General features: G+C 43.3%; 1 long non-coding RNA gene across 4 annotated transcripts; it reads right to left on the minus strand.

The window, feature by feature from the left end:
• Positions 1-9,629: 9,629 nt before the first annotated feature.
• On the minus strand, positions 9,630-24,748 carry Gm34484. 4 transcript variants are annotated; one of them, XR_003953897.1, is made up of 5 exons: positions 24,644-24,748; positions 15,742-15,902; positions 14,793-14,907; positions 12,606-12,876; positions 9,630-10,558 (listed from the first exon to the last, which is right to left on the minus strand). It is a non-coding gene; the product is annotated as a predicted gene, 34484 (long non-coding RNA). The 4 variants fall into 4 exon arrangements; XR_374939.2 differs by having other exon boundaries at positions 9,630-12,876; positions 24,644-24,742; XR_374940.3 differs by lacking the exons at positions 15,742-15,902; positions 24,644-24,748 and having other exon boundaries at positions 14,793-15,295.
• Between the last annotated feature and the right edge of the window lie 429 nt (positions 24,749-25,177).

Raw genomic sequence — 25,177 nt, forward strand, 5'->3', positions numbered from 1 at the left:
TTCACTTAAAATCTTTGCTCTTATGAAAGACTTTATACCCTGTGGTAGATTCAGAGAGGCAGAGAAACACTAGCCAATCCTGATCTCTGCCATTTATTAATATATAAATTATTTGAAGTCTTTTGTCCTGCAAAAATAAACTCTACTTAGTTTCTAAATCTCTTCCATTGGGATAGTAACCTATACAGATTTCAGGGAGGTTGCAGAGATTGACTGGGAAAGTGTACGTGGGGTGGTAGTATTCACACAGCCTGGAGTAGCACGGTCAAGTCAAAGCTGAAGTTTCATGGCATACAAATCATGGAAGCCCTGATGCCCTTAAAATTCCTCGGAGGCTTTTCAGCATGTGACCATCTGCCACAGGAAGCCACTTCTTCCTGGGTAACAAACTAGACTCCATCAGGGAGAGTGACTCCAAGTGAAGCCTCCTCTTCTGGTGTGATAGGAGTCTGACATAAGCATTTCAATTAGATTCATTAAGACAGTTATTACTTGATAATTGAATAGCAACAGATTGCAAAGGAACACTTACTGAGGTCTAATAAGTATGTAGGGGAGAGATCTTCTCCTTCCCTAATTCCATCAGCTGTAAACCAGTGTAATTAGAGTCTTACTAACACATTCAAATTGAAGGGAATGTTGAGGCGTATAATTGACACTTAGGAAGAAACCTGCATTTTGTTAAGGTGCTTCCATTTACATACTTATGAAGTGTCTGTTTAAGCTGTTAAATAATTGAGATGAGTGGACAGTAGTAGGTCAAGTGGGTAAATAAGAACTAAATTCTTAAACAAGTTAATAAACTAGGGAAAGCTGCACTTGAAAATACAAAATACTACTTCAGTGTATCTATCACTTTGCATCAACACAAGTAATAATTCAAAACTGCCCACAAAATAGCTCAAGTCTCTGAATTGATTCTGTCAAAGACAATGGATTCAATCAATGATTTGACATTTGTAACCATCTCTTGAGCAACTATTGGTAACATAGACAATCATGGTGCTGGCCACTATTTGGATGGTGGAGATGAGATAAGCCTCCAGCTGGTTTCAGAATCAAAGCATGCTGGGAGAGCAGACACAGAAAACCAAGAACTGTCTCTTAGCCCTTGGCAAGACAGAGTCCTCTGTTAAATTTTCGGTTGGACCAGTGGTATCAGGACACTCTGGCACCTCTGAACTCAGAGCACAAGTTTCAGAGGCAGAACCATATTTATTGTCTTCACTTCAAAGATTGCTGGGTTCTATGTGCACGGCAAGGAAAAAAATGTTAAGTTCTTAAAATTCTTAAATAATGTTTTGTAATGAAAATGTATTTTTTAAAGAATTTACCTTTTGTGGTATTTCATTAATAAACAATGAGAATTTGAATAATTTGTCTCTCTTGAAACCATCAGTAAGAAAAGAAATTCTATTTATCATCTATCATCTATCAGTTTTGTTCTGTATGTGTTTTCAAACAATGCAGTCCCATTTAGATCATCATACACAGGTACACCTGACTTCTGAATCTTCAACCTCATGTAGACTAGGTTGGCCTCAGTGTATCATGTATCCATCTATCTATACTTATCATCTATCTATCTATCTATCTATCTATCTATCTATCTATCTATCTATCAATCTTTCTTTTTTCTTTCTCTCTTTCCTTCTATCTACCATCTATCTATCTATCTATCTATCTATCTATCTATCTATCTATCTATCTATCTATCTATCTACCTACCTACCTACCTATCCATCCATCCATCCATCCATCCATCCATCCATCCATCCATCCATCCATCCATCTATCTACCTACCTACCTACCTACCTACCTACCTACCTACCTACCTATCAACATGCCTGTCTATATAATAGATGAAGGCTGGGGAGGTCTCTAACACAGACCAGTATGAAGTCTCTATGCAGAGTTTCTGGGCTCTGTCTCTATCAGAGAAAAATACATAAAGGAAGCAGAGTAAATAATCAAGAGGAATTTTGTTACAGAATAAAGGTACAGACCTGATGGGCGAATGTGCTTCTTAAAGCATGATGGAGTGTGGGTGTGGCTGGCTTCATAAGCGAACTTTAATGGAAGACTATCACCCATGAGTTAAAGTGGGGTGGGTGAGAGATTCCAGAAATGGGTCAAGACTTTCCCAGAATAAGATCCATTTCTTTTTAACCTGCCCTTTGAATGTGCCATGGAGGCAGATGCATGATGGGAAAAGATAGTTTCTCCAGGTTTTGATTAGAAAAGGTCATTGCAAAAAAGCAAAGGACAACTAGCTACTGTGTCAGTCTGCCATGTTTTTGAAGATTTTTGTGAAATAAAGCACAGCAATTGCGATTTGCTTATTTTTTTTCTATGCCTAACTAGTCTACACTGTGTGTGTGAGTATGTGTTAGTGTATATGTGTCAGTGTATGCATGTGTGTATTGTATGAGTGTGTGTGTGTGTGTGTGTGTGTGTGTGTATACCTGTGTGTCTGTGTGAATGTGTGTGTGGATGTGTGCATCTGTGTCTGTGTGTAAGTGTGTATATGAGTGTGTCTCTGTGTTATTATGTGTGTGTGTGTGTGTGTGTGTGTGTGCATATTTTGAATATAAGAACCTATCCAAGCCCCAGGAAACATAGGACAATAAAAGCTAAACTGTGCACATCCATAATTGTTGCTAATGGTCTAGTCTGTATTTATAACACAAATTCATAAGGCATTTGCCTCCTATTAAAAAGCACTTTAAAGTAGTACTTTTGTTACAAAAGCCCTTAGGAAGAGACGATGACAACCACTATGGTGCCTTCTTTTCTGCTCACATCGAAAGGTAGGACTGGGTAGCATCTAACTTTGATAGATGCTAATGAGTAAACTTGGGCAGGACAGGAACAAGTTTGTGAATGTCTTTATTGTTGTGACAGTTCCCCCTCTGCTTGCTGTTCATCTCTCTGCTTGTGTAGATGAGGAAAGAGGGGAAGAGAAAATGTCTTCCCTGCTACTCTGGCATCATTTTACCTTTACTCTCCAAGCCAGTCATGCCATGCTTGTATTTATAAATCCAACCAAATGTCTAGGAGGTCGACCTCTGCCTTCTCCCTCTTTGTCAGAGATACCATAGTCTCCCTCATCTTTCATAGTGGCTATCACAGGCCAACATCTGACACCCCCTTTCTCCTGTCACTGAGAAATGTACGTCCCTAAGCCTCATCTTTTCCTGCTATAGCATCTCTAAAGCACCAACCCAGATCCTGCCTCTAAATTCCCTCCCCATCAGGCTTCTATCCCATGTGAAGACACATGGGCTGATGTTTCAACCAGAGGGGTTTATCTAGAATCTGAGAGAATCTCTTTACCATGAACCACTGGGAAACCTCTCTAAGCTATTCTGTGGTGAGCTTAAGAATGCCAAATAATCAGCCCTAAAAACATATATACATTATACACACTGAGAAGATTATATTGAGGTATATATATATATATTATACATATATAATGTATGTGTATGTATATGTATAATGTATATGTATTCATGTAATAATAATTAGTGAAAACAGAGGTCATTCATAAATTTGAAGGAGAGAGAGAGGGATATAGGAGAAGGTTTGGAGGGAAAAAAGAGAAGAGACAAATGATGTAATTATATAAATTCATTTTTTTCTAAAAGAAAAGTCTGATAAAGGAAGGGGGGAAGACTGACTCACCATTGTCAGTGAACACTTCATGTGACCTGCCAATCGCTCTTACCCTGTGTATTGCTCTGCCGTTCTCACCAGGGTCCCAGGTTCAACTTACATCTGCCTTTCTTGTTTCTCCCTCAACCAAGTAAATGAATTTCTAAGCTTCTGATAACTTCTCTGTGTGGAAAGAAAACAAATTATTTTTTCCTTTGATCACATATCAACACAAGAGTCTTCTGTGGCGTCAAAAGGGATAGGGACTCCTCCTTCCAGAGAGCAAGCAGCTGGGCAGGAGAAGCAACCTCGATGTCTTCTGGATGGATTCTGTCTGGATGGAGGGTTTGGTTACCATAACTGCCTACACTTTGGGCCTAAGCACAAGTCTACACTTCTGAAACTTCTGACCAATAAAGACTAAGGTTTCACAGTCCCAAGTTTGATGAATTTCTTGGAGTGACTCATAGACCTCAGGAGAAAAACTGGGCTTACAATTCTTAATTTTCTATAAAGGATACCAATAAAGCTGGCCAATGATGAGGTAGCCACTGAGGAGAGTATAGGCACTATAGCCTTGTGTCCTCAGGGAACTCCAGTTCCCAGGGGTGGATGTGTCTTACCTGACTTCTTGTATGAGCCTTACAATCTACTTTTTGGAAGCTGGAAACCCCAGACCCTCTGCATTTTATGGACGTTTTACTGCATATCAGATGTGACAAAAGGATGCCTAGAAAAGTGGGCAAAGCCTCCTTGCCTCAAGCACTCTTCTTAGCTTTTCTGAGCAGCATTCCTTCCCTCAGGGGTATGGACCGGAAGCTTCTGGAATGCCAGGGTCAGAAGATCCACCATTACCAAAGGGTAGATTAGAGAATGTCTTTATAGCCAGTTCAAAGACAGATTGGAGGGAAGATTAGAACTTGGTTGACCTCTCATTTCAAGGAAAACTTATGTCTTATGTGTCCTGTGGCTTGCCTTGGAAAACAGGGGGTACTTCAGGAGCCCCAACCCCCCAATACATGTGCTGCAACATTCATTTTAAAGCCATCTATGACTATTTCAAAGAATTGCCATTCATTAAGCACCTATGACATGGCAGACACTGTTATAACCATACTCTGTAGTAGTACCTTACTTGATCTCACTGCAGCTGTACAAGGCAGTTACTGCCATTACCCTGGTTCTGGATTGGAGAAATTAGATCTGGTTTAAACACCTTGCCTAAGGTCACATGGAAATGAAAGGTGGAAACCTACTGTTACTCTGGGAGCTGGCATCAAAGGCCCTCCTTTTAGTCCTTGCGTTTAGGAGCCACTTGATTAAATACAGGCTTGTTTCTATAGAGTGGACAGTTTGCTGATTACCCATTCAATATTCAACTTCTCCCCTTCTTCTTAAAAACACATTGTTTATTCATTCATTCATTCATTTGTGGGGTGTGTGTGTGTGTAGTATGTATAGTTTATACATACACACAAGTACAGGAGCATATATGCCAAGGTGTGCACATGTGTAGGTCAGAGAACAACTCTGAGAAGTGGGTTCTTTTCTGTCACCTTCTGGGATTCAGAGATTGAACTCATATCACGGTGCCTGAGCACCAGGACCTCTGCCCGCTGAGCCATTTTAAAATCACCAGCCTTTTAAAACCTATTTAAAAACAATACCCAGTTTTTATGGAGGAGATTGTTCCAACCACTAATGAGAAATCACCCCCTTCACAGCTGAAACAGTGAGGCCTTGTGAATGAAACCAGTCAAAGTGTTCACGTTCCTTGGTCATGCAGGGTGAAGGCCAGTGGGCACAAGATATAAGTACCAGAGCCTTGGAATTCTCACTTGGAATGCTGGGGCAGACTGCTGTTTCTGTTGCTGACTGAGAAAGGAAGCCCAGAACTCCCAAAGCTACTGGTGTCCTTCCAACAACCACTAGATGCAACTACAGGAAAAAAGGAGATATTAAAACACACTAGTAAAACCAATTAGAGGCTCATCCAACTCCTGGACTGCTGGCCTTTCTGTTGTTTAGGCCAATGAAACACCTTCATTACTTAAGCCTGTATGTACTTGTGGTATGTGTGTGTGTGTGTGCGCGCGCGCGCGCGCGAGAGAGAGTGCCCTCAAGTAAACATTCACGTGTGTTTGTGTACATGTAGAAGTCAAAGAGCATCCTTGGATGACATTCTTGAGGGATTACTTGCCGTTTTTTCTAAGATAGGCTCTCTCCTAGGGATCCTGTACTCACCATTTAGACTAGGCTGGCTCCCAGCATCCCTCTAGCATCCCCCTGGCTCTGCCTCCAAAGCACCATGCTTGACTTGGGAGATCTGGAACATCCTTGATCTTAGAACTCTCAGAGTGAATACCTGTTGTCTTGGTATAATTATTAGAAGTGTCTCATTTCATACTCAGTATCCTTCTTTGGAGAATAAATTATATAGTTACCTTAATTTTTCTGTAACTTAGAACGCATCCTGACTAACTCAAGAAATTCTTCTTCAGTCTAACTTGATTTCTTCTTAGGCTTTTAGCAAATATCCCACAACGTGAAATGAGGGAAACAGAAAAGAAAAGACCTCCTAATAAATGCGATGAGGTAACTTTGACACCTCAAATTTGTAAATGCATCTTGCTTTTGCCCAGCTAAGTAAAGTTCTTTTGGGGTCTGGATCAAATAAAAATGCCATTTAGGGGTGTCAGATTCTCTAGTAAGCATCTGCCTACTGCAAGCCATATTGAAACACAGCTGATTACGGCGCGAAACATCAATGCCATGCCTCTAGAAGCATCTCACCCACATTCATTTTGTCAGCAGGTGAAGATTACACTGTTTCTTGCTGCTTAATAAACAGCCAAATGTATCCCTTAGAATAGAAACAGCCACGCATGGCTGAGCATCATATTGATGCCCTCAGCACAGTACATCCATGCACACCCTGGGATCCAGGCTGAAAAGGTGTTCTTGGCATCTCACTCAGAGCTGGAGCTGTGTGCTGGGTTAACTACAGGTCCCGGCTAGCAGTGCTAATTTTAGCTGGGCAAAAGAAAGAGAAAACGCAGGGGAAAATGGCTCCGAGGCAGACTAATAATTGGGAGCCGTGAATCGGTGTCTTAAAAGGCAGGCAGCGTGGTGTTGAGAACATGAGCATGGGGAGGAGAAGCAGAATGATTAAGAGAGAGGACACGGAAGGATGAAAGTGCCCCTGGCACCGGAATTCTTGCTGACCTTGAGCCTCCCTTCCTCCGGAGAGGAGCAATCTCCCAATACTTTGCTTCTTGTCTCCAGTGGACTCCTCACCACCCAATCACATTTTAACTTTAAAATCACCACAGTCACAACTTGAAAAGGTTGCTGTACAACAGTGTGTTCCTGGTGGGTGGAAGGAAGGGCTCTCTTACTTTGAGTTGACCCCCGTCCCATGAAAATAATCATGAGCACTAAAGACATGCTTAAAGCTCCATGTCTTAGGGTGTCCATTGCTGTGAAAAGATACTGTGACCAAGGCCGCTCTTAAAAAGTATAGCATTTAACTGGGGCTGGCTTACAGGTTCAACAGTTCAGTCCATTCTCATCAAGGCAGGAAGGTGGCAGTGTCCAGGCAGATGTGGGGATGGAGGAGCTGATGGCCACTAGGAGCAGACTGGCTCCTACATGGCTAGGAGGAGAGTCTCAAAGTCCACCCCCATAGTGACACACTTCCTCCCTACAAGGCCACATTTACTACAGCAAGGCCACACTTCCTAATAGCGCCATTCCCTGTACCAAGCATATTCAAACTACCATGCTCCTCTACAAGTTCAAATGCTCCGGTGGGAGGCACATGCCCAGGGTACTACATGTCTGCATATAAGTCATAGATGCCCACTGAAGTGTGTGGATAAGGAACAGGACTGACTAATAAAAAAAAAAATCACTCACCAAAATTAATCAGACTTCAAGTCTATACATCTTAGTGAATGAACTTCAATATATTTAGAATCAACATTCAGAACAGAAGCTCTGAAATGTTATATTAAATTTGTATGCTTTCAGTATTTAATATATGTAGTGAACTTACCCACCACCAAAACCAAGAAAGCCTATGACAGAATTGGAGCTAGAAAAACAACGAGCTTTATTTCTACCTTATTACTTATCATTACCTAGCTTTAGTTTTATTTATTTGCAAGTTTTTAATAAAGTTTTAAATAAAGTTTATGTACAAAAAAAAAAAAAAAAGAACAGGACTGAGGTCTTGAAAAGCCATATAAGATATAGACAGTCCTATAGAAGTTGTCCTTACCCACGGCTCCAAGGGGTGGCTTCTCTCTTCTCTCCAAGAAACACCCAAAAACTTGACAAGCTGAGAAACAACCATTACCTACAGGCCAAGAATTGATTTCCTTTCTGTGGGTCAGTAGTTGACTATGGAGTGGAATGGGATCTCTTGGTGGTAATTTAGATGGTGGCTGGGCTGAAGATAACAAATGACTGCACCCTGGCAGACTCATTCATTTCCCCACGACAAAATATTTAGCAGAAGTAGCTAGCGGGAGGAAGGGTTTATCTGGGCTCTCAGTTTCATGATAGGAAGGCATGGTGGTGTTCAGGACAGTGGGAGAGACTCCTGTCTATGATGGCCAGGAGTGCAATTTGGCTTGCTCACATCTTAGTGGATCAGGAAGCAGAGCTTGAGCCAACAGAGGAAACAGAGTGGAAGTGCCCCTAAGGGCGGAAGTCCTGCCAGGTAAGTCACATGCTAACGGGGCTCCACAAGCTTTAAAACAGCAGCATGACCTGGAGACAACATTTTAAAGCAGAGTAGCAGAGATGGCTTGAAGACTGGTCTCAGCAGGGTCCTCTTCCCTACCCTGCACTTTTACCTGGGAAATAGTTATTAGGCTTCTTATATGGTAGCATAACCAGTCCTTCTGAAGGCCAGGCATAAACATGGCAAAGATCACGTCCACACTGAGGGTTTCACACTCACTAGCCAACCCATATTCACAGCGAGCTTGCCAAAAAGCATATCACCATCCCCAACCTGTCACATCTGGGTACCCTAACTGTGGGGAAGGGTGTAAGTGTGCACGCATCTAAGATCAGATCTCTGATATCTTACGGGCTGTCTACCCACCATGTCTTGGGAATCCCCCTTCTGAGGCTGAAAGTGAAATCATTTCCTCCTTCATCTCCCACCACTGTTGCCCCAAGCATGTCTGATACAACACTTTAGAGCTTGCTCAGGGGAAGACAATGCCTGCTGATGTAATGGGGTAAGGAGAGCCAGTGGGTTGCAGACTCAGCGTTAGCATTCGAAGAGGAAAAGCAACATCAGTGACTGCAGAGGCCCAAGCTGAGTTTCCTCAGGAAACCCTGCTTTTCATCCCAACCTTCCTGGCCCAGCCCCCTTTCTTCTCTGTCTTAAAAAGAGTAGTCACAGGATAGATCTTGTAGCTGCCAGAGTCAGACAGCTTTCCTGATTGAACAGCTGGTTTTCAGTTCATGCAGACTTTAGAGGCCCACCTCCTAAAATCGGAGCCCTCTCTCCTTAGAAATGTCAGGTGACTTTTCAACGTCTTTCTAAAAAATGCAGAGCACAAGACTGAAATCTAATAGAGATATGAGACCAATTACTTGTGAAGTATGGAGTGGGGTACTCAACTAATATAAGCCACTGAAATTGGGTGTAAAAATCTCTCTGTGGGCCAAGGAGATGGCTCAGCAGGTAAAAGCTCTTGCCACCAAGTCTGACAACTTTGACTGTGTCTTTGGAAGCCATACAGTAGATAGAGGGAGAGAACTGTCTTTCTGACTTTGCATATATGCTGTGCCCTGCACTCTTAAATACACACACACACTCACACACACACACACACACACACAGAGAGAGAGAGAGAGAGAGAGAGAGAGAGATTAAGAACAACAACAACAATGTGCAATAACTCTCCCTTCACAATTTTGTCCTTGCTCATTGGCTAAGGTCTGTGATGAGTGTGTTTCGTAGCTATGATTTTATTTGCTGAAGTCCAGAAACAGTTAAAATAGTACCTTCTGCAGATGCACAACTTAGCAAAGGAAACGGAGCACACTGGAATTGCCCTGTAAGACGATCTCCTTTCTTCTGCTCCTCCAGGGGCTGGTTCAGCCCCAGGGTTTAGTGGGAGCACAGAGTCCTCCAGTTAGGAGGCTTTTGTAGCAGTCCCAGGGGCATCTCCAAAACAGGCCTGCTTCTTTCCCTAAAAGGCTGAGAAACCTTAGAGTTCCTTTCTCCCCTGGGCTCGAAGTTTTTAAATTGTAAGCATGAAACTTGAAAGGAATGGAAATTTGTAGGCATCTCTTGCTAGTGCCCTCTTTTGGCTTATTGCTCAGAAATATGAATGCTGTATTTCACTGTGATTGGTCCTGTCGTGAAGGGAGACTCACCGAAGGAAAGAGAGCTATTTGAAAGTGAAGTTTGTTTTCTGTTTCAACTTGGACTGGGGCTTAACTCGCTGTTCCTCAAGGAAGGGAAACATTCAAGCTTGTTGTGAATCCCAATGTACACGGTGATATCATGGGTGTTTCTGCTTTCCTTTCATTCTGTTTTCCTTTCCTAGGTAGGACAAGGTACCTTTCAGGTGCATGAATTATATATAGCACATGGACCCAGTACTATGGAGGGAGTGGCCAAGTCTGTAGGATGCCTATGTTTCTTTGGGTGGAAAGAAGTGTGGACAGATGTCAGAGACTCAAGTAGGGTCTTGAAGAATGGCACTGAGGCAGGATACGGAAGAGGAGAGCAGAGAGCAGGAGTCTGAGCTGCTCAGGGTAATTGTCACAATTCTATAAATGTAATTAGGCTGAAGGCAATGTGGGTAGTCTTAGTATTCGGCAAAGATGCAGTGGCGCTTGTAGGCACATGTCTTCTGTACTTGGCCTTATCTGAAAGATCACAAAGCCAAGGTACAAACCTTTAGAAACAATTTTACATTCTTTCCTTTTCTTTCTCTTCTACGTTAGACATTCTACATCTGGGTATTTATGGGTAAGAAATGAAGCAACTTCATAGTAGTTTTGTTCATAGTAGCCACAAACTATAAAGAACATCAGTGACTGACTGCACAAGGCAGCTGTAATATAACTCCGACAGCATGCTGTTCGAGAATAAAAGGAAGTGAGCCTCTGAATCCTGACTGGAATGCGTCTTACCAATGATGCTACGTGCAGCACATGAAAAAATGTCCTACAGCAAAAGGAGATCGGTTCTCCTGGGACTATGAGGGAAGAGAAGGACAGCAGAGGGGACCCTGTTCTGAGAAGTACATTCCTCAATTCTCGTGACAGCTTTTCAGCTTGAAGCAGCTGTCAGACGTAAGAAATTTTACTCTTCAAATGTGTGAAGCTCATCATGTGCTTGTTTTGCCTCAATAAAGCTGTTACTTTTAATATCTGACTGGTAGGTGAGCAGAGATGTCTGAAGCCCAGGAAAGGAACTTTCATCTAAGACAGAAAGACCAGTACTTTAGATATCCTCAAAATCTTAGATATGAGGAGCATAAGCATGAGGAAAAGAGAATATTTTAGTTCTGGTCTGGGCTGAAGCCCACTCCACTGAAAGAAGAACCCACGAAGGAAATGGTTCTCATTCTGGGAGCCAGAGATTTATCCACTCAACCCTGTCTTCTCCTTTTCACAAGGCTCTGTTGCTCTGGACTCAGTAAGAGGTGCTCTCTGTCGTGGAGGCACCACAGCAGTCCTCCTACAGCAGTTCCTGTCAGGCATGCTCCAAGCATGGTTCAAGTATGGATCCATGGATCTGGCACTCCCAACCTACACAAGCTGGTTTGCACATTCTCGTTACTAAACAGAGTAATTAACTTAGCAATAAGTGAACACAGAAATAAGGCTAACATTTGTCACATCCCATGTCATAATTTTCTTCAGTTCATGGGGGAAAGCCACTCAATAATTTAAAGTAATCGCTCTAAAGATTTTATAGCCCAATGGTGATGTAACAGAAATGGGGGTTGGGGGAGAATAAAAGAAAAAATCTCATTAAGTGTGGTGGTTTAAGTGAGAATGGGCCTCTTCATAGGCTCTTATGTTTGAATACTTGGTCCCCCCTGGTGGAATTTTTTGGGAAGGATTCAGAGACGTGACCTTATCAGAGGAAATGTGTCACTGGGTGTAGGCTTAGAGGTTTTAAAACTTGATGCTATTGCCAGTTAGTGCTCTCTACCTCATGGCTGCATCCCATATGTAAGCACTCAGCTACTGCTCCAGAGCCATGCCTGCCTGCCTGCCTGCCTGCCTGCTGCCATGCTCCTACTGTGGCGGCCATGGACTACAGCCCTCTGAAAATGTGAGCTCCAAGTAAGCTCTTTCTGATATAAGTTGCCTTCATCACGGTGTCTTATCATAGCAGTCAGAAAGGAACGAAGACAACAAGGTAGTTCATAGAACAACGAGTCCAGATGGTCACACAAGAACACTGGACTAGCATGAGAGCTTGCTTCAGACAATGTGTCAGGAGGTTGACCTCACAGTGAACAAAATCCTTAAATGTAAGCTCTAATAGAGAGGAAGATCGCCATGCTGTTCCTACGGAAAGGGAACTACAGATTCTCAGCCAGAAGAGTCAGTGAGGATAAATACAGTGAGACGAGCCCATGAGAAGAGTGGAGAGAGGAGGAGAATGGGAAAAAGACAGAGATGGAGATCTCACCCCTGTGTGGGCATTAACCTGATAGGTGGAAATCCAGTCTGAGAACTAGAAGCCTAGAATAATGGATCAAGGCGAATGGGTAGGTAGGGCAAGAGAGTTCTTCCCTGTGGTGCCTTCTCACTGAAGATGGCCTGGGAGCACGGAGAAAAGTAAGACTCTGGTAACTCCAAGCTGGGGCTTCTGCTTGTTCAGCCGCAGGGTGGGAATGCTCTGCGCTTGGCTGGGGAGTTTCACAGGACAGGAGCAAGCTGAGGCACGAGATACCTGGGAGATTTTGTTGAGCTTTAGATGAGCTATATCACTCTTTGAACACGGGACTTGAAGACTTGGAAATGCATCTATCTGCTTGTTTTGTTTTTTTCATCTGGGACCAAGGGAACAATCAGAAATCAGGTTTGCTGCCTAGATGGATAGCTAAGCAATGGAGGCTCAGTAGTCCACAGCTGAAATGCCAGGAGTTGAACAGGAGACAAAGTAGAGTAGCTGATCAGTGTCACTGGGCCGCACATCCCTGGGAGATGGAGAGACAACGAGTCTGCACGTAAGGAAAAGAAACAGATACTTAGTTATCGAAACGGAGAAACCATTTACAAACAGGCAGACATCTCACATCCCAAAAGACTAGGCGTTCTCCCCCTTCTCTTTTCCCTCCCCCCTGCCTCTTCCTGATCCCTCTCCCTCTCCATCCTGTCCTCCCTCCCTTAGTCCTCCCTTCCTTGGTCCCTCCTTCCTCCTCCTTCTAGATCCCCCTTCATCTCATTATCTCTGTATGTATGTGTGTCTGTTGAGGAGACAGAAACAATATTAGTCCTTGACTAACAAAGCATCTACAGACCACTAGTGATGGTATTAATATAAATGTCTTAGCAGCTATAGATGTATGGAGGAGCCGTGGGGACTGCTTAATGCTGGCCTTTTATTTGGGAGGTTAGATATGAGCTCAGAGCCTGCATTTCTTCCTGGTACAGCAGTGGGGAGGGAGTTAGCAGTCATTTAAAAGCCTTCTCGGGGTAGAGAGTGAGTTCAGCAGGTAAAAGCTCTTACTTCTCTTGCAGAGAGGACCTAGGTTCAATTCCCAGAGCCCTATGCCAACTCACTGCCATCAGGAACTCCAGTCCCAGGGGATTTGATGTTCTCTTCTGACCTCTGAGGTCTGTGGTGCACAAAATTCCATTCTGGACCCAGCTGGCTGAGGGGGCTTCCCAGGTAGAGAGACACATTTTAAATGAGAAGCCTCGTGTGGAATAGCTTCATGTTGCTGTGTTACATTTTGTGGTCTATTTCAAAGAAACTTGGGGACTTTTCAGTTTCTCCAGCTGCTGTAAGTGTTGCCTTTAACTACTTTCTTCCTTTCCAACCTACAGCCCATAATTCAGACGAAACAATACAAATGAAGCCTAACTGCTGTCTGCAACTCATAAACTAAAAGTAAGCAAACTCGATTATGCTAATGTCATGCGCTGCAGGTGGCTACAGACAAACTTTGTGGTACATTTAAATCAGAACTGTGCAGTGTAGTTTTATGCCCAACCCCTAAGCTTCTGATGGTACACTTCCCTGCTCTTCCACGTGTATATTAGACACTACAGCTTGTTAAATTTTTATTAGATATTTTATTTACATTTCAAATGTTATCCCCTTTCCTGATTTCCCCTCTGAAAATCCCCTATCCTCTCCCCACTCCCCCTGCTCTCCAACTCTCACACTCCCACTCCTGGTCCTGGCATTCCCCTACACTGGGGCATAGAGCTTTCACAGAACCTAGGGTCTCTCCTCCCATTGACGACCGACTAGCCACCCTCTGCTATATACAGCTAGAGCCAAAAGTTCCACCATAGTCTTTGTTGTTGTTGTTGTTTTGATTGGTGGTTTAGTTCCAAGGAGCTCTGGGGGGTACTGATTAGTTCATATTCATGTTCCTCCTATGGGGCTTCAAACCCCTTCAGCTCCTTGGGTCATTTCTCTAGCTCCTTCATTAAGGACCTTGTGCTCTGTCCAATGGATGATTGTGAGCATCCACTTCTGTATTGATTTTTAATAAGTGAGATACTGATTTGTTTTGCAAAAGTCTCCAGTGGGTAAATTTTAATTGATTAAAGACCTTGGCCAGCAAAAAGCTATCAGACCCCATAATTCCACTAGGAATTTGTCTTCTAACTTCAGGAGACATTAAAAAGCCTTCTTTGGGCTGGGGAAAGTTAGTTCAGTGGTTAAAAAAAAAAAGCACTGATTGCTCTTGCAGAAAGGACACTGGTTCGATTCCTAGCACCCACATGATTGCTCACAACCATCTGTAACTCTAGTCCTACAGGAACCCATGTCCCCATTCTGACTCTGAAAGAATCAAACAGGTTCATGGTTCACAGAAATACATGTAGGCAAAACACTCATTCAAATGAAATAATAACAAAAAAATGAATCTTTACAAAATGTTTTAAAAAGCATTCTCACCTCCAGGCCGTCCTTCATCCTCATTCCAAACACAAGCTTTGCGCACTCCCAGAAGTACTGTCCGATGAAATGCTGGCCTTTACAGGTTTGGGGGTGCCCAGCTCTGCCAGGAGCACTTGTTGGAAATTCAAAGCAGAAATATTTTTCTTGGGGGTGTCCCATAGGCGTTAGTTGGTTAATAGTGAAAATAAGATGAGGTATTGAAAGTGATGAGTTGACTAGCGCCTGTGGCAATCTTGCTTCAACGGCACTCTCTAAGGCAGCAGTTCTCAACTTTCCCAATGCTGGGACCTTTTAAAACAGTTCCTCATGCTGTGGTGACCCCCAGCCATAACATTATTTTCATTGCTATCTCATAACTATAATCTTGCTACTATTATGAATGAATTATAATTTTGATGGTCTTTGGTGACCGCTGTGAAAAGGTTGTTTGATCACCCAACAGGGTCTTGACCCCCAAGCTGAGAACCACTGCTCTATGGGGTATCTCTGTACTTACACTTCACTCTGAGATGTCTAGCTCATTGATGGCAAAAAAGGGAAACTGAGCAGATTATAAGGCTGCAGTGCACACTATGCAAATCTAGTGTCAGTCAGATAATTAATCATCAACTTTTGATACTCAGATTTAAATAAAGGTGCAGGCCATCTGGCCATGCAGAAAAAGCAGATTTATAGCTATAGTCTCTGTCCTGGGCTTTTACCTTCAGGATTTGAGACATTGATTAAATGTTTATGTTTCAGACTGTGGTAAAATTAGGACTGGGTCCCACTAACAAATTAACAAAGTAGCTCATAAACAAGTGAACTTAAGGGGACCCATGCTCCTGTCCCACCCATCCTCATGCTCCGAAGACATCCTGAGCAGATTAGCGGCAACATTTGGTAGTGGGTACAGGTAATTACTGTTTCCCTAATATGATTATTGTTTTCCTCCAGTTTGGCTTACCTGCTGTGATTGTGGTTATCCTGTCAACAGGAATTATTTCACACTGAGTAAAAAATTCAGTCGGGGCAGCATATGGCGCTATGCAAACCACACAAGGAGGCAGATCACCTCAGGTGGAGTCTAGCAGGTTGACATTGGCTGGTACCACAGAGCTGGGAACCCTAATTAAGCAAATTACCCAACAATTATTATTTGCAGGTAAACTAATTTTTTCTTTTTGTTTTCTATAAATATCTGTATACACATTCACTTACATCTTTTAGTAAAAGTAATAGCTGCTCATAGAAAAACTACAAGTGAGATAGAGTATGAGAAAGGAAGCAAACAATGGGTGTGAGGGCCTCAGCTAGAGACAGCCCCTCTACATTTCCTTACGGCTCTGGGACTATCCACGGAAGCATGATCAACCTACCAGGGGCCACACTTGTAAGAGAAAACTACTGTTCTCTCCTGAAGATGACAACTGCCAGCAGTCCCCCAGTGAGGCACAGAGGCTCATAAGACGCTCCCCACCAAGAACTAACATATTGACTGCCTTAATGGTGCGCTGGTCTTGCCTAGGCAGCCACAGCTGCTGGGAGGTATGAGGACAGTGGTCCTCTCATGTCCAGAAGACACTATTTTTCCCAGGCCCTCCCCTCTTAACAACCTCTCTTCCCATATCAGTGGCAGTCTCTGAGCCTTGAATTTTATTTACCTGTAAAGAAAACCAAAATTATAAAATTTATAGTTGAGTGAAATAAAAATGGTAAATATTATACCGAGGGAAGTATCCAGTACCCAGCAAAGACAAGGGTCCCATGACCTCACTCCTGTGTGGATCCTTGTATTGAATCCTTACATTTGAGTGTTTAACTGGTAGCACCTGTAGAATGAAGGGAGCTAAAAAGGGACCTTTAGTGGAAGGGGGATATAGATCTTAAGGAGACTGGTGTGGTGGTTTGAAAATGCTTGGCCAAGGGAATAGCACTATTAGGAGGTGTGGCCTTGCTGGAGGAGGTGTGGCCTTGTTGAAGGAAGTGTGTCATTGTGGGAGTAGGCTTTGAGAGAGCTTCTTCCTAACTGCCTGGAAGCCAGTCTCTTCCTATTTGTTTTCAGATCAAAATGTAGAACTTTCAGCTCCTCCTGCACCACCCTTGCCTGGATGCTGCCATACTCCCCACCTTGATGATAATGAACTGAACTTCTGAACCTGTAAGCCAGTCCCAATTAAGAGTTTTCCTTATAGAAGTTGCCTTGGTCATGGTTTCTGTTCACAGCAGTAAAACCCTAACCATGACAAAGGGATAGGAGAAAGGGAGAAAAATAGAGGAGGAGTGCGGAGGAGTGACTGAGGGAGAAAGATGGGTAATGCACTGTTTTAAAAAGTCATGTGGAAACCTGTTTTCAAACTTCATCTATATATATCACACATATATAACACATATACACACAAACACACACACACATATACAATAAAATAGTTTACTTGGGGCATGGAGAGATGGCTCAACAGTTACAGCACTGGCTGCTCTTCCAGAAAACCTGGATTCAATTCCAAGTACTTACAGCAGCTTACAATTGTAATTCCAGTTTCAGGGCATATGAAATACTCTGTTGATCTCAGTGGGCACCAGATATTCATATAGTACAAAGACTTACATGTAGACAAAACACCCCTACATATTAAGAAAACATTTAATTTTTTAAAATAGAGTTTAATTGGAAATAGTCTATACAAGACATAATGTTCCTTCAGAAGCCAGACACAAGTTCCAGTGTCAGGTATGGGATATGTTTGCTCCAGTTTTGCTCAGAGACGTCCCAGAGACATCACCCCCCAAACTGTACAAGCTTTTGCCATTGTTCTTGTTTCCTGCAATAACTTGTGTGTGTGTGTGTGTTTGTGTGTATATGTGTTATATATGTGTGATATATATATATAGATGAAGTTTGAAATATCCTCTTGCTGAAGTTACTGTCTACTTTGGTCACAGGACTCGGAGAACTCAAGCTGGTTCCACCTTACAAGCTTCCTTTGTGCTATCGAGCTTTCATAGTACTGGACGGGGCTTCTGCAGGGAAGACTAGTGATGACTGGTCTTATTCAACTATGAATCTTGTGAACTGCAATGTCTCTACTGTACTGAGATGTACCTGTGAGTGTAACAATGAATAAATGCTGTAGGGAAACCAACCATTTTCTGGTTAGACTGTCTGAGAATACATTCCTGCTTCTAGGAATCTGGCCAAGAACCTATGGTTTGGGAACTCAGGCTTCAGGGGTTAAACTATTAATATTGTTTGTCCAATATCAAACTGTTTTATAAACTTATATCTTTCGATCCATAGATTACTGCAAATCTCAGACCTCATCTGGAATTTTCATTTTTGCAGTGAATGAAAGCTAATGTAACCCTGCTCAAGTGGGGAGAATAAGTGTCTATGAAGTGCTCAGCCATAAATGGGTCGCTCATGCAAGATGTGTCTCTAGAGCATTTAAAAATAAAATCTCCAGTTGCCAGGTATAGTTGCTCACTCCAATAATCCTAGTATTTTCTTACAGAAGAAGGAAAATATAGGGAGGGTTGTGAGTTCAAGGCCAGGCTGGACTACATAGAGAGTACCTGTCTAGGGGCACATACCTGTAATCCTGTCATTCCAGAAGCAAAAATAGGGGTGCAACTAGTTCTGGACTAGCCTGGTTATAAAGAAATTTATGGGGCGGCCTGGACTACATAGCTACATGGTAAGACCTGTTTCAAAGAATAGAGAGAGAAGGAGGGAGAGAGAGAGAGAGAGAGAGAGAGAGAGAAAGAGAGAAAAGAAAGAAAGAAAGAAAGAAAGAAAGAAAGAAAGAAAGAAAGAAAGAAAGAAAGAAAGGCAGGCAGGCAGGCAGGCAGAAAGAAAGAAAGAAAGAAAGAAAGAAAGAAAGAAAGAAAGAAAGAAAGAAAGAAAGAAAGAAGACAGACAGGAAGGAAGGAAGGAGGAAAGAAGGAAAGAAAGAAAGAAAGAAAGAAAGAAAGACAGGAAGGAAGGAAGGAAAGAAAGAAAGAAAGAAAGAAAGAAAGAAAGGAAGGAAGAAAGAGAGAGAGAGAGAGAAAGAGAGAGAGAAGTGGGGAGAAAGAAAATGAAAGAGGATGGAGAAAGTAAAGGGGGTGGAGGGAAGGAAGGGGAAGGAAAAAGGAAGGAAGGGAAGAAAGAAGAAAGAAAGGAAGAGAAAAGGGAAAGAAGGAAGAGAGGAAGGAAGGGAGGGAAGGAAGAAGAAAGGAAGGGAGGAAGGAAGAGAGAAAGGAAGACAGGAAAGGAAGGAAGAGGGAGAAAGGAGAAAGGAGGCTGGCTACCATGGCCTTTGACAGTTTTTCTTGATTTTTGCTAAGAAGTACAAGCATGCCGTATCCTGTCTGTGTTATTTGTTCCGAGTCATCTGGTCCAGTCATACTATTCCAGAGGTCAGCAGAATGAAAAGGCATTTCTCTAAGTCTAACATGTTAATGCTAAAATGCCAATTGTTAAGTGAAATTATATTGTTTCCTCCCACCCTAGCAAATATGTCTTCATTAAGTAAAACTGAAAAAATAACTATACTACTATGTTTGCTAGTCCTTTTTCTTGTTTTTTTTGGGGGGGGGAGTGTAGTAGATGGGTGATTGTTCTCTCTCTCTCTCTCTCTCTCTCTCTCTCTCTCTCTCTCTCTCTCTCTCTCTTCCTTCCTTCCTTCCTTTCTCTCTTTCTTTCGTAGTACTCAGACTCAAACTGACATTCAGTTTTAAAATATTGCTAGGAGTGGTAAACTATCTCAGACAAGTGAATGCAATTATTTTTATTGCTACAGATGTGCTTCAGTATATAAATTCGCTATTGAAATAAAGGTATGTCTAACTTACTGAGTATAATATTTATACTTTGGCAAAATCCTATATTGTTTTTATATAATTGTGTCCTCATGTGTGTCTCACTGTTAGTAAAGTGACATTGAATCAGAAGTGTGACACACTGGTGGCTTTTCTTGTTCTTTTCATCACAAGTACACTAGCAATTTGCATGCTTAGTTTCATTTTTTAAAATAAATTTTATTTTGTATTTTGTTCTGAAAACTACTGAAGATCCAACTGTTGGGTCCCATATGTATTATTGACATCTGTCACCTCCTGTTCTAGGTAGGTTGGGATGTAGGATGCTAACAAGGATGCAGGAGTTTAGCCATCCTAAAACTTGCCTAGGGGTCAGACAGAAGGCTCAGTGACTAAAGGCGCCTGCTACCCTTGCACAGGACCTAAGTTCAGTTCCCATCACCCATGTGACAACCCACAACAGTCTGTAACTCTCATTTCAGTGGCTCTGATGCCCTCTTTTGGCCTCCTTGGCAACCAGGAATGCATGTGGTACTGAAACAAAAACATACACACAGGCAAATCACCCATATACATAAAAGAAATTAATTTAGTTTATTTAATTTACAAAAACCTACTGGCTACCACTGGCAGAAAGTATCCATGATTGAATATCAGAAAAGATGATTAGATGACTCCCAGTCATCTTAAATTCCAGCTCCAGGGGACTGAGCTCTTTTGACATCTTTTGGCACCTTCATACATGTGCCACATGTTCATACAAATACATTTAAAAAAATGGGTAGGCAGTATCATTTAAATTTGTTGGTTACCATAATGCATGTCTGTAAAAATTTGCACCAGTGCATGGGACCTCTTGTCTATAAAGCAGCCTCTTAGCACAGCCTAAGAACATCCCAGTTTGGAGTCAACATCCATTGTTCCTCCAACAGCACGAGAGCAGAAGAGTCTCCTGTGAGCCAGTTTCCTCCTCTCTCCACTTCCAATAACATGAGGTGGGCATAGAACCTGGACCCTCTGCTCCCCAAGGCGATGCTCACTGGTTGAGCGATAGTGTGCTCCCTTTCAGAGGGTTCAGACACTGAGAGAGAGGGATCAGAATATGTTGTTCCAAACATATTTATTTGACATGTTTTCAATTGCCTATTGTAATTCCAGATCTCAGCATATGCAGGAAGAACTCTGAAGGGCTGTCCTTTTGGAAACAGAACTCTAAACATCTCTAGGGCAGTGATAGCTTAGCAAGAATTTTTCCCCCCACAGGAAGAAGAGTAGAGATCCAACACCTGGCCCAGTTAGAGATGACCACAGGTGGCTGGCTGGGACACTTAGCTCCATCACAGGACACCCCTTGAGGCTGTCCTCCTCCTCTCTGCAACTGCTCAGAGCATACTCTTACTTCCAGCAGCCCCATTGATGTCCCTTTGTTTATCCCTCTTTAATGACCAGCTACTGTCTGGCCCCTTTGGATCCCACACTTCTTCTGTGACTCCCATACTCAGACATGTTGACAGCTGTTACCGTTTTTTTCCCTGTTTATCTATGCATTGTCAGCTCAACCCAAAGACTAAAATTATTAAAATTTCAGAAGGAAAAGGGTAAATCTAAGACATCCCTGCACCATTGCCCACCACGCAATTCCTTTTGTCTCACATCTAGCCTCTGCACAGCCACCTCAGGCACAAATTGTGACATTTTCTGTCCCAGCATCTTCCCCTGCCTCTTGGCACCCAGCTTCATGACCCTAGGTGCCTCCTGTGTGTTCTTTCTTTGCATTATCTTGTCTCCCCTCCACCACCACCACCCTGCCCCCTGTCGCTAGCTGTCATTCAGCTCTCCACATTTCCTGGGGTTATTATCCAGAAGATAACACCAGTCTCACTTGGGGGTGCATTTTATTTCAATAGTGCGTACTTCAGACACATCTTCAGCACCTCAAAAGAATACACCATAAAAATGAATTTTATGCAGGTGACCCTATCTGGTAGGACCCACCATATCCCAAAGCCAGGAGGACTTGGGGAGCTCTGGCTTTTTTGTTCCTTCTGTTACCTCCTTACTCACAGCCTGGTTTCCAAATCAAAGTTCACACCCATCTCCCCATCTCCCCTCCAGACTCCACCTCAGCTTGCAGCCCTTCTGCTACTGTGCCCCAGCCCGGAACACCTTTTGTGCTCACCTCAGCTTCTGGCAAGTGTGCTTTCCAGTCCCATCTTCTCTGACTTCCCTGAGTTTTCTCTAAGTTTGGGGAAGACAGGCTCCACGTTTTCTCTCAGTCTTATGTCCCTTCCACACCCACATCCTTCCCATTCCCTGTGAGACTTCAAAGGCAAGCCTTATGCACTGTGCCTTCTTGGTGTTGGGAGTGAGGGTTGTGGTTGACAGCTTTGATGCAACAGGGACTATTTGGTTCTCAGCCCAAGCTTTGGTACTTTGGCATCCAATTGTTTGCTTATTAAAAAAAAAAAAAAAAAGATGCGCTTTGGGCTAGGGAGCTGGGTCAGTTGGTAAGGTACTTGCAACAAGACCATAAGAACCTGAATTTGGATACCTAGCACTCATGTTAAAACCCTGGCACAGACAGAGCTGCACACCCAGAGGCTGGAGAGATAGAGGCAGGATTATTCCTGAAGCTTGCCAGCCAGGCAATCTAGAAAAGTCAGTGAGCTGAAGATTCACCAAGACTCTGCCTCAGGAAACAAAGTAGATAGAAATAGAAGAAAATACCACTAGCCTCTGGTTTTCAGAAACAAGGAAACACCTGTACACATGTGCCTGTATACAAACAATAGTGACACTTACCTGGGCCTATCAGCTCGGGACTGTAAGCCCAGCTAAATGTGAGGCTGAGGTGATGGATCACAAGGTTTGAGGCCTACCAATGCTACAGTGAACTCAGGGACAGCCTGGGGAACTTTACACAAACTTTGTGCTTAAGCAAAAAGCACAAAAAGTCTGGGAATATAGCTATATGGTAAAATACTTGCTTGGTATGCATGAGGCTCAATCCCCAGTGTGACAAGAGGACAGACAGACAGACAGAGACAGAGAGACAGACAGACAGACAGAGATAGAGAGAGAAGTAACACTAAGTTCTTGGCATTAATTAAAGTAACACTAAGTTCTTGGCATTAATTAACTCCGTGTGCTTGGCCAAGCCAGTTATACTTCTCTGAACCTCTATTTCCTCAAATGGGTGTGTGCTAAACCCATTCCCATCAACAGACTGTTATGTGAGCTATGCTGAAGACTGTCAGGAATGAATATTTCCTTCATGATATGATAAGAAGAGTGGGTTGTTTTGGAAAGCACTGTTGACATAAGTTTGTGCAAATAAATGAGCATTCCCATCTCTGCTGACTCACATGGCCGGCTGAGAACAGGAGTTTGCATGGCAACCTGAGAGGGGGTGAAGGGCGTGCTTTCCAGGGCTTCACGCTTCACGGTGGGAACGCTATGCCCACTTCTCCGGGAGCACTCAGCACAGCTGGCCACTCCCTCTACTGCCTGAGACAGTCAGAGATGAACTCTCTGGACAACTGCGGGCTCAAGGATGGTTATCAACGCACTGGGGACAGCATCGAGTGTGTCTTCCTCTTACCTTTGTTCATCATTGAAGCTGAAACCTAGAAGAAACCCTAAAGGAAATGAGAAGGAGAGAGACAAAAAAGGCCCGAAGCACTTCCCCTGGACTTCTGTCTTATCCAGCTCTCGGGAGTCCTAGGGAATACCTGCTTCTAAGTCAGTGAGCGACCTTAGACATTGCCTCTTCTCTCTCCCTAGCCTTCCCCTTCACTCTACCCACACTTTGCTCCTGAGCTACACTCTAAGGCTCAGATCCCTGACCTAGCAATGATCCTAGCCACACCTGGAGCTGTAAGAGAGGCTGACAATGTCTCCCAGCTGCTCCTCTTCCCCAGAAAACTGCCTCTGAGGACAAGAATCATCTTGCTTTAAAGGGTAAAAGAAAAAAAAAAAAAAAAAACAAAACCCTCCTCCCTAGAAATGTGCAGCCAGCAGGTGTGAGAGATAAGAGCCAAGTTCCTTGCCTAGAAGGCAGAGCTGTGCGGACTGTGGCCTGTGTTCTAGAACCTTCCTTCCATGAATCAAAACACAGCTCACCCACACCCTCCCATGTCCTACCCTGAGTCAGGCTCTGACTAAGAAACACCGCCTGCTTCGTTTCTACTTTTCTCTGACATCCTCTATATCGCCTTTGTAGAAAATCCACTTTAACTAGAGCGCAGGTTAAGTGTCTGCTCACTCAGGTTGAGTGTCTGCTCAGCCACACTTGGGAGGCGGATCACTAATTTCCGGGTTGCTGGCCCTAGGTACCTGACAAGAAGCACAGTAAGCAAGGAAGATTTATTGTGGTTTATAAGCCCAGGGCAAGGCATGGCGGCGGAAGTGTAAGGCAGCTGGTCGAATTGTATCTAAGGTCAGGAAGCAGAGAGCAGACAGGAAGTGGGGCTAGACGGTAAAACCTCAGGCCCACCCTTCCAGGGGGTGCCCTTTCTCTGTACAGGGTCTACGCACTTCCTAAAGGTGCACTTCCAAAATACCACTGCCAGGTAGGTGACCATGTACTCAAGCATGCGGGGGGGCACTTCATATTCTAACCAGAGGGGGTTGCACAATCCTGACATGCTTGCCTATAGTTGAAGGCTCGCACATCAAAAGGCAGAAGTGAGGTACTGCCTAAAGGAGGGGCACTGGCTTTGATTTACAGGGACTCCTTTGGCTGAGTTCTTCCAAAACTCCCTTTCTCAGGAATAAGTCGGTTTAGCTCTCTATGCAGTTTACCGCTCTGCCAAATGGGGGAAGGGGACAGATTAAACCTTAAAGTCTCTTTCTATTTTTTTTTTTTCATTCTAGGATTTTGTGACCGATTTTTCTCTTTCCATTTTGACTCAGGGGGAGCGCACAGGAGCGATGTGTGCCCTTCGGCTCAGTGACTCCCTCTCTGTCACCCCAGCAAGGAAGCCCCACAAGCATTGCACTTCGGGTATTTATTCAGCACATAGTGCTTTCAAAGAACCGCTTTTGAATAAAATGGTCCAAGCACCTACTTTTTGGTGGGAAGCTGGCAGCGGAGCTTGCTCATTTCACTCTGGCAACCACTCAACATCCGCTCTTCTTGGCTTTCTGCATTCATAAAATGATGTGAGAGTCTGCTGGAAAAGACAAAACCTGCTCAGATCAGTGCAGAACTCATTTGTAAAAAGGAGGGCGCTTGTTGAATCAATCGTAAGCCACATTGTTCATTTGAGAAGTGAGGAGTTCACTTGCCTTGCTTTTTAACTTCAAAACGTCTTTGCATCCAGTCCTTGTTCTGCCTTTCCTGACGCTCTTGTAAGATAGCATTTTTTTTTCCTACTTGGAAAATGAAGAAACTAAGTCAGAGTGTGGGTGTGTGACTTGATTTTAAAGTGACAGAGAATTGATGTCACAAGCAGGCCTGGAGCACAATGCTTACTTAGTTCTTAGCTGCCAGAATTCAAGCCTGTTACATGTCACTTCAAGAGAGTCTAGAGGTGGCATATTTTCTATGCGAGCAGTGCCTCAGATGGTGGGTTATTGTTACACAAAGAGGAATGGTATAT

The sequence above is a fragment of the Mus musculus genome, chromosome 2 (assembly GCF_000001635.26).
Source record: "Mus musculus strain C57BL/6J chromosome 2, GRCm38.p6 C57BL/6J".
Classification (NCBI taxonomy): Eukaryota; Metazoa; Chordata; class Mammalia; order Rodentia; family Muridae; genus Mus; species Mus musculus.